At 43.7% G+C, this 8,050-nt stretch overlaps 1 long non-coding RNA gene across 1 annotated transcript; it reads right to left on the bottom strand.

The window, feature by feature from the left end:
* Positions 1-444: 444 nt before the first annotated feature.
* LOC311313220 lies at positions 445-1,605 on the bottom strand. Its single transcript, XR_014630607.1, has 3 exons — positions 1,552-1,605; positions 827-896; positions 445-671 (listed from the first exon to the last, which is right to left on the bottom strand). It is a non-coding gene; the product is annotated as an uncharacterized lncRNA (long non-coding RNA).
* Positions 1,606-8,050: the final 6,445 nt, after the last annotated feature.

Below are 8,050 nucleotides of genomic sequence, written 5' to 3'. Positions count from 1 at the left end.
GCGGTTATTGCCTACGGAGGCAAGGATGATATAACCTACCTGTAATGCAGTGCCAGTAAAACAGAGTTTTAAGTTGATAACAAATGTCTTTCTGTAATTGCTCCCATTGCTGATTACACGGTATAATACTGTTGTTCTTAAGTGTAGTTGCTAAAAGAGGAAATACATTTCTCATAACAATATACCTCTCTTGTTAAAGGACCTAGACATATCTAAATGTTAAGCACATGCGTGAACAGGTACACAGTCGGTCATTCACCAACATGTCACCAAATCTATAGCACCTTTTAATCATTGGGCTATTGAATGAACTTCCACTCAAAATGTAAAGTACTTGCTTCAGAAATAGGCAATAGCATTTCTGTCATTGTGAAAGACATAATGGAGACAATGTGATAGTGTGGGAGTAGAATGACAAGGAGACGTGTGACAAAGTCAGGTCAAGTCGATCTTTACTCACACGTCAAATGCAAACAGTTACAGTTACAGTGCTGCAGAGAGACAGCCACTCGTCACTAGCTAACACAGCACAATTAGCAAACATGCTAAACTCCTGCTCGGGGCAGGACGGGTTGGAGCAGAGGCAGAGGGGGAAGGGGCAAGTCGGGGAGAGGTAGACAGGCCCAGGGCAAGCAACTCTGGGGGAAATGGCACTGGAACATTCACTGGACCTGTGGGCCAGACAAGAAAAGGAAAAGATTGTTCACAACCTGTCATTTTTCTACAGGGACTGCAGGGAGTAATGTCCACCAGACACAGAACGAGAGTCTACACAGAATGAGTCTACACTTATGTCCTATTACAGCCCTAACATTATTGTTTTTACCTTGAGCGGTGCTGGGTGCGGTGTCCTGTCTCTCACTACGTGGTTTATACTGATCATCAGCGGTGGCATCCTAGAAGACAAGATCATGTTAGTCACTGCAAATCTCTAGTTCATGAATAAAGATTTGTTGTGGCTAATAAATGGCAAAAAAGCTACAGTGTGCCGACTTGTAAATTCATGGTAGGATTATTGAAGTTGAGTTCCCCTTAGGATTATTGTAGTTGAGTTCCTGTCTCATGTAGAACAACAGCATAGGATGAACAGTGAATCAGGGCCAGGAATACAGCAAACAAAAGTCATGTCAGACAGGGCAGCCAGACAGAGTGAGGCATCATCCCAGATGCATGTCTCGCTACTGGCCACAATCAACCACGGGTTGTCTGGAAAACACTGAACCGTCTGCGGATGCTGCAGGACACCATGGAGAAATGGAAATTCACATCTTCAAATGCTTGTGTGTGCGGTGAACCCCAAACCATGGAACACATCATGAGATGTAGCTATGCTCCACAATGTACCGGAGATGACCTGGCCGAACCAAAGGCCAGTCGCACTCGCCTGCGCCAACTACTGGAAGGACGTGATGTACAAGATGGCCAGACACGAGGAAGAGGACAGGGCAGCAGCTAGCCCTAGCCTATACTGTATGTAATAGCAGTTCAAATGTAAATGATTTACATGTCCTCTGTCACACTCAACAAGGCCCACAAATAAAATGGACTTACTGGGTATGACCTGGTGATCACTCCACAATGTCAGGTCCTCTCTTTATCCAGTCACTGTACACATCTGAGCCAAGAAGGTTTAGATCTGAGCCTGAAGGAATAATGTAGAGAAGGCAAAACTGGGTGGTGAGCATCAGCAATCGGCCTCTCTGTATACAGTTACATGCAAAACACTCATGTAATTCACAGGTTAGCAGTCTAGCTAACGTTAGCTAGCATTCTGGCTCTAGAAATAGGAAAAGCTACAGCAGACCACATTGACTTCATATTGTAATAATAACAAGAGTAACGAATATTTACTTTTCACAAAATGTTTCCCACGAACTCTGTCCTGGAGACGATTCCCATAAGTTACCTGGCCATGTCCAGCAGCTAGAACACCACTGCGTTCTCCTCTCTTCAGACGCTGTACCCACAGCGCCCTTTCGCTTGTTTTAGACGGTAATCGGGAAAAAAAAATCATACACCCTCTCCACTTTTAATAACAATAATTCGATCGACTACTGACTTAATCTCCATTAATGTACCTTACCTAGCTAGCTAGCTTCAGACCAATAAGGACTTTTAAATGACCCCGCTTCCTGTGATGCTGGACTGGACCACGTGACTAACAGACCACGTGATTTCGTTTTCCCTACCTGACACCTTGGAACGACAGAACGAAATACGGAATCAGCTGTTCGTCTTTCTGTTTCACGGCCCGAAACAAAATATGAAGAAAATGAATTGACCAACAGTGAAAAAACGGCCGTTTTTAGTACTTGCTGGGATGTGGGTTTTCATTTCTCCATTTGGAATGAAACAACAGAATTATGGGCCAAAAAACCTTTTTCCGTTTTGACATTCTAATGAAAAAACGAATTGCCACATTGCACCCTGACCTAATTACACCATTTTAAATAGCTAGAATAGCCTGGCTATCGGTTTGTGGAATAAGATGGAGGGATGCTTCATTTTGTTCAATCTTTTTCTGAACGAACTTTCGTCCATTTAGGTTATGCTTGAATAGCCTTTATTGGGCTATTTTACCTTGATTGGTGTTTATTATTTTCCGTTGAACAAAAAAGTAGAATAAAGTTTCAAAATAAATTATTAGCCTTGCTCATATTTCAGCTCCGCTAAAATCCTCTCCGCTGCCTCCGAATGTGTTTGATAGCTTGTTTCAAGTGCAGCCCATCCCTCTTTCTTGCATTGTCCATAGTTTGGACCACTAATAATCGAGATAATTAATAGACAGGTTATCAATATCTTAAACATTTTGTCTTCATATCCATTTTGTGACATGTCGGGAGATTCGTTCCTCCCCCCCCATATGTCTAGGCTGAGGGGAGATCGCCGGAGTCGGGAGAGCTGTGAAACTTTCAACTCAAAATTGCAGGCTGCACAATAAAATACACCTGTTTTCTTGTTAAACATGAATCATCTAGCATTGTCCATCTACTTCGGATGCCCCATGTTTTTATACAGTTTCACATATCCTACATTAGGGTTGGGCAATTTGACGATAGTCTCCTCAACTGCGCATTTGAAAGCTTGCGCGAATAGGCTCATATGTTGGGCAGCAGTCAACAAGGAAATGTTTTGGCTGCCACTAAAGCATTTTCACAGACGTTAGAGCTCAAGCTGTCTATGGGAGACCCTATTTTTACCATTGGATATACAAGAAGATTGATTTAGGAAAGCAGTGTGATATTCCATTTGGGAAATGCACGTGATTGCTGGCGCATAGTAGCTTGGCTAGGCTAGACGCTTAGCGGAGGGGAGAGGGGCTCCCTGCCTTCTTCCCTCTGCTATATCAGTCTTAACTTCTTTTACAGCCCAACAAATAGCTACGGTAATAGCCTAGGTCTAAAACGAATGATTGGCCTGTCCTTGATCTTAGTCCACCTCCTAGTCCTTGACAGTGGAGCAGAAATCGACTTAAAGTATCTCTGTCGACTTAAGGGTCTCCGACTGATGATTCGACGCGTCGACTTTCAGGGGGCAGCCCTAGGATTGTGTATACAGTACTGTACAGTACATGTGTCTGTATTTAAGGCACCGAGCAGTCCAGCAAGTACCGTATTTAGTGGTGGAAGAGGAACATGACATGACATCAGCAGACAGAAGATGCAACTTTACGGATACGGACACTGTGGTCTGTACTGGTGCTGGGGTCTGTACTGGTGTTGTGGTCTGTACTGGTGCTGAGGTCTGTACTGGTGTTGTGGTCTGTACTGGTGCTGAGGTCTGTACTGGTGTTGTGGTCTGTACTGGTGCTGAGGTCTGTACTGGTGTTGTGGTCTGTACTGGTGCTGAGGTCTGTACTGGTGTTGTGGTCTGTACTGGTGCTGATGTCTGTACTGGTGCTGTGTAATAATATTCAACATACAATTATTGCATTTAACATAGGAAGTCAGTGTACTACTACTTGCCAGAACTCACAAGTGCATCTCCTTTCTCAACAAGTGACTAAGAGCATGATCTAAGTAAAAGTGCAAGAGTAGCAAAATATACAGTAGGTGCTTAAGAGGGAGGTTCCAGGTAGTACTTCTTGAAGAGGTGAGTTTTGAGCCTGTGGTGAAAGATGGGCAGCGACTGCTGTCCTGACATCAGTGGGCAGTTCATTCCACCACTGCGGGGCCAGGACAGAAAAGAGCCGTGACCGTGTCGATTGACCGCAGGGGTCTCAGAGTGATGGAGCAACTACTCGCCCCGAGGTAGCAGACCGTAGTGGTCGGGAGGGGGTGTAGGACTGGGAGATGTAGGTGTTTGTGTGTGTGTGTGTGTGTGTGTGTGTGTGTGTGTATGAGAGAGTGTGTCATCATACTGTATACAGTACAAAGGCTATGACATACTTTGCAGTCTGGAGACATACTGTAGTGAAGCAGTGTTACGACCCAGCTCGTTCCGAGTCGCAACAAAAAGGGGAGTCACACGACCAAAGCATGCTTTTAAGAATATTTAATAAGTGGCTACTAAATCATACAAACAATAATCAACTAGTATGAGATGTGAATATCAGTATGTCAGTGGTGTAGTGTAATGTATGGATGCAAAGACAACAGTATGGTGAGGGTGGGTGTTGTAAGGTGTAAACCAAAAGTCCAAATCAAACTAAGGTGCTCCTGGGGAGAGAGAGAGAGAACTCTGATTCTGGACGGCCCTTATACTCCAGGCACACCTGTGCCAGGTGCACCTGACAGGACCACTCCCAGACTCCACCTGCTGGATACAGAAGAAAAGACACAGCCTAACCCCAACCCCACGCCAGGGGACTGGGAGTCGTCACAGCAGCATGAACAAAATATTCCTTTCCTGTCTTATATAAGCTCCTTAACTCATTGTGACCATTGTGATACACCTGGACATGCTTTTAATGGATCATCTGAACGTTGAGGGATATTTCCAGAATTAGATGTATTTCTAAAAACATACCAACCTACATGCATCTCTCTCACGCATGCACGCGTGTTCCTTCGTGAGCAGGCAGAATCAGAATCAGTTTAGTAGTAGTTTTCAGTAGTTTTTTACACATACTAGGAATTTGCTCTGGTCAGGTGCACACCACACTGATGGATAGACAGCAATAGACAGCAAGGATTGCAAGGACTAGACGGGACAGTGCAAAGACGGCAAAATACAAAAATGGTGTGCAATGTGTGTGTTGCGAAGGGCTACAAACCTATCTTGACTGTATGACGGGGCACACTAAAAACACCTAAAACTACTTTAAATTAACTAACTTAACTTAAGGCCACCGGCCATTACCACTGGTGTCCTACTATGGACATAAAGGAACTGGACACTCACTAAATAACTGGGGAGGGACACAGGGGTAAAAGAATAACAAACAGGATATTTAATAACACCCACCAAACATAATCACACACACCCACACACACAATATTCTATTCTTCGTCCACTTCTCTGTCAAGGACCAACGTTCAAAGAACCGTAGTTCTTTGTCCACTATACAGTAACATTGTAATTCAGCTTCTGTTGTACTTACTTCGGTGTTGCAACTAGCAAAACACACTTCCTCACCTACGGTCACTTCTCCTGCTCGATTTCTCTCTAGCTACGGTAACTCAGGTGGACGGACCAAAAAGCGCAAACAGAGCAATATATCTGTAGCCTAACTACACAGCGCTGACAATTGCTTAACTACAGCGTTGGAATACAACATAATACAGTAATAATTTGTATAAAACTATACACATAACAATTAATCAAACAGGAACATAACAAACTAAACCGAAATTTATGGAGGAGGAGGGAAATCTAATAGATTGCTCTGATACTAATACTCAAACTGAGCTAATCTAATATAATGAACTCTGAGTCTTCAGTACAGTGTGTGTGTTATGTACAATGTGTTAATGTGCGATGTCTTTATACAGTATGTGGGCTATTGTGATAAGTGTGTGCAGTGAGAGCGGGTGAAGGGAGCAGCTGATTGCACTTAATCCGGATATTGCAGAGGGAGAATTAAGGAGAAGTGGTGCAGCTGACAGAACCGGTGACATTGCGGTTGGTAAGGTAACCCCCCCACCCCCCCAGTAATGACTCTTGTAAATGGAGAGATCTCATAATTAACACTGAGTGCATGGCAGGCTGAGCCACTACGCAGACAGGGGAGTAGAGTGAAATTGCATTAAAGAGTAATCATGACCTGTGCAGCACCAGAGAGGCATGTGTGTACACATTATGTGTTTGTGTGTGTATAGTGTCAATACTGTACAGTGTGTGTGTGTGTGTGTGTGTGTGTGTGTGTGTGTCTCTGTGGGTGTCTGTGAACAATATGTCTGTGTGTGTACAATGTGTGTGTGTGTGTGTGTGTTTACAGTATGTACTATTTCTATGTGTGTGTACTGTGGGTGTGTGTGTGTGTGTGTGTGTGTGTGTGTGTGTACTGTGTGTATGTGTGTGTGCCAAGGTTATTATAGTTAACAAAAACTAACTAAAAAACGAAAACTAGGTGTGACAAAACATTTTAGTTAACTGAAATAAAAATAAAAACTAGGCTTTACAAAAAAAACGCTAACTGTATTGTGTTACAAAATTAACTAAAATAAACATAGAGAAAATGTCCTTAGTTTGAGTCTTTTTCATTTTATACATAAACCTAGTATTTTGGGTGGATATGACATCTATCCTCCATTTTATTTAGCTGTGCCCCTGTGCAGAAGTAACCTGATGTACGACAGATGGTTTGTTTTACATGGAGTGAAACAACGTGAGCTCACGGGATCAGTATAGTCTCATAAGGCTAGCGCAGAAGGAAAAATACTAAAACTAATACTGAAACTAATAAAAACTAAACTAAAATTAAGCATTTTCAAAAAATAAAAACAGCAAACCTGCTTTAAAGACGAATTAAAACTAAACTGAAATTGAAAACAAAAAGTTAAAATGATATAAATATAAAAACTAATGAAAAAATCTAAACGATTATAACCTTGGTGTGTGTGTGTCGTACTGTATATTAGTCTTTAGAAACTCAGTAAATATTTGGATGAAAATGGCAACTGGGGAATGATGTTAATGATGTCAATGTAATATACCATACACAGAGCAATCAGTTATATGATGTAATCCCCTAAACATGTGCGCGCACACACACACACACACACACACACACACACACACACACACACACACACACACACACACTTATTATTATGATAATGTGTTCCTAAACACAGCAGTGGACAGATCTTCTAAAGCAAAATATTGATAAATTCACGGTGGGATGTGGAAGCACATATGTACATGTGTGTTGGTAACATGGAGGGATGTTCAGACATAAACAGGAGAGAGAGAGAGAGAGAGAGAGGGAACATAGAGGAGAATGTGAGTGAGAAGGGGGAGAGAGCATTTGGAGAGACTTTTGATCTGAGAAATAAAGTGTGAGAGGAGAGGACAGAAGAGAGGAAGAGAGAGGGGGAGGGGAGAGAGGGAGGGAGGGAGACTAATCAGCCGCTGTGCTCTCACAGCGGTGGGGAGGGTCATAGAGAATACCACAGGGGAGACAGAGAGAGAGGAAGAGAGAGAGGTTTCCCATCTCCATATTCACCTGCCTGGCTCATTCTGTGGCCGTGGAGAGGTAGAGTTGGAGAGAGAGAAAGAGAGAGAGAGTAGGCGAGAAAGAGAGAGTGAGAGAGTAGGCGAGAAAGAGAGAGAGAGAGAGAGAGCTGTTGGCTTCTGAAGGAGGTCCTGGTTACCTGGACGGAGGCGTAGGCAGACAGAGTGAAACCGATGCTAGTTCCCAGCTGGTGACTCCTCCGCTCAGCCACAAGTGAGCCAGCCCACACACAGCTACACCCTCACCTGGCTTCACCCCCTCCTCCAGGACCACTTCACCTGGGGAAGCTCCCGGGCAGGGACCCCCCCAACACCTGTCCCAGAGTCCCAGGCTGCCTGGGCAAGGGACACGGAGAGAGAGAGAGAGAGAGAGAGAGAGAGAGAGAGAGAGAGAGAGAGAAGAGAGGGTTGGAGTGGAGTTTACGGAGCAGAT

This window comes from Borostomias antarcticus, assembly GCF_949987555.1.
Source record: "Borostomias antarcticus genome assembly, chromosome: 9".
In the NCBI taxonomy this organism is placed as follows: domain Eukaryota; kingdom Metazoa; phylum Chordata; class Actinopteri; order Stomiiformes; family Stomiidae; genus Borostomias; species Borostomias antarcticus.
The sequence above is the reverse complement of the archived record's forward strand: the minus strand, read 5'-3'. Positions and strand labels throughout refer to the sequence as shown.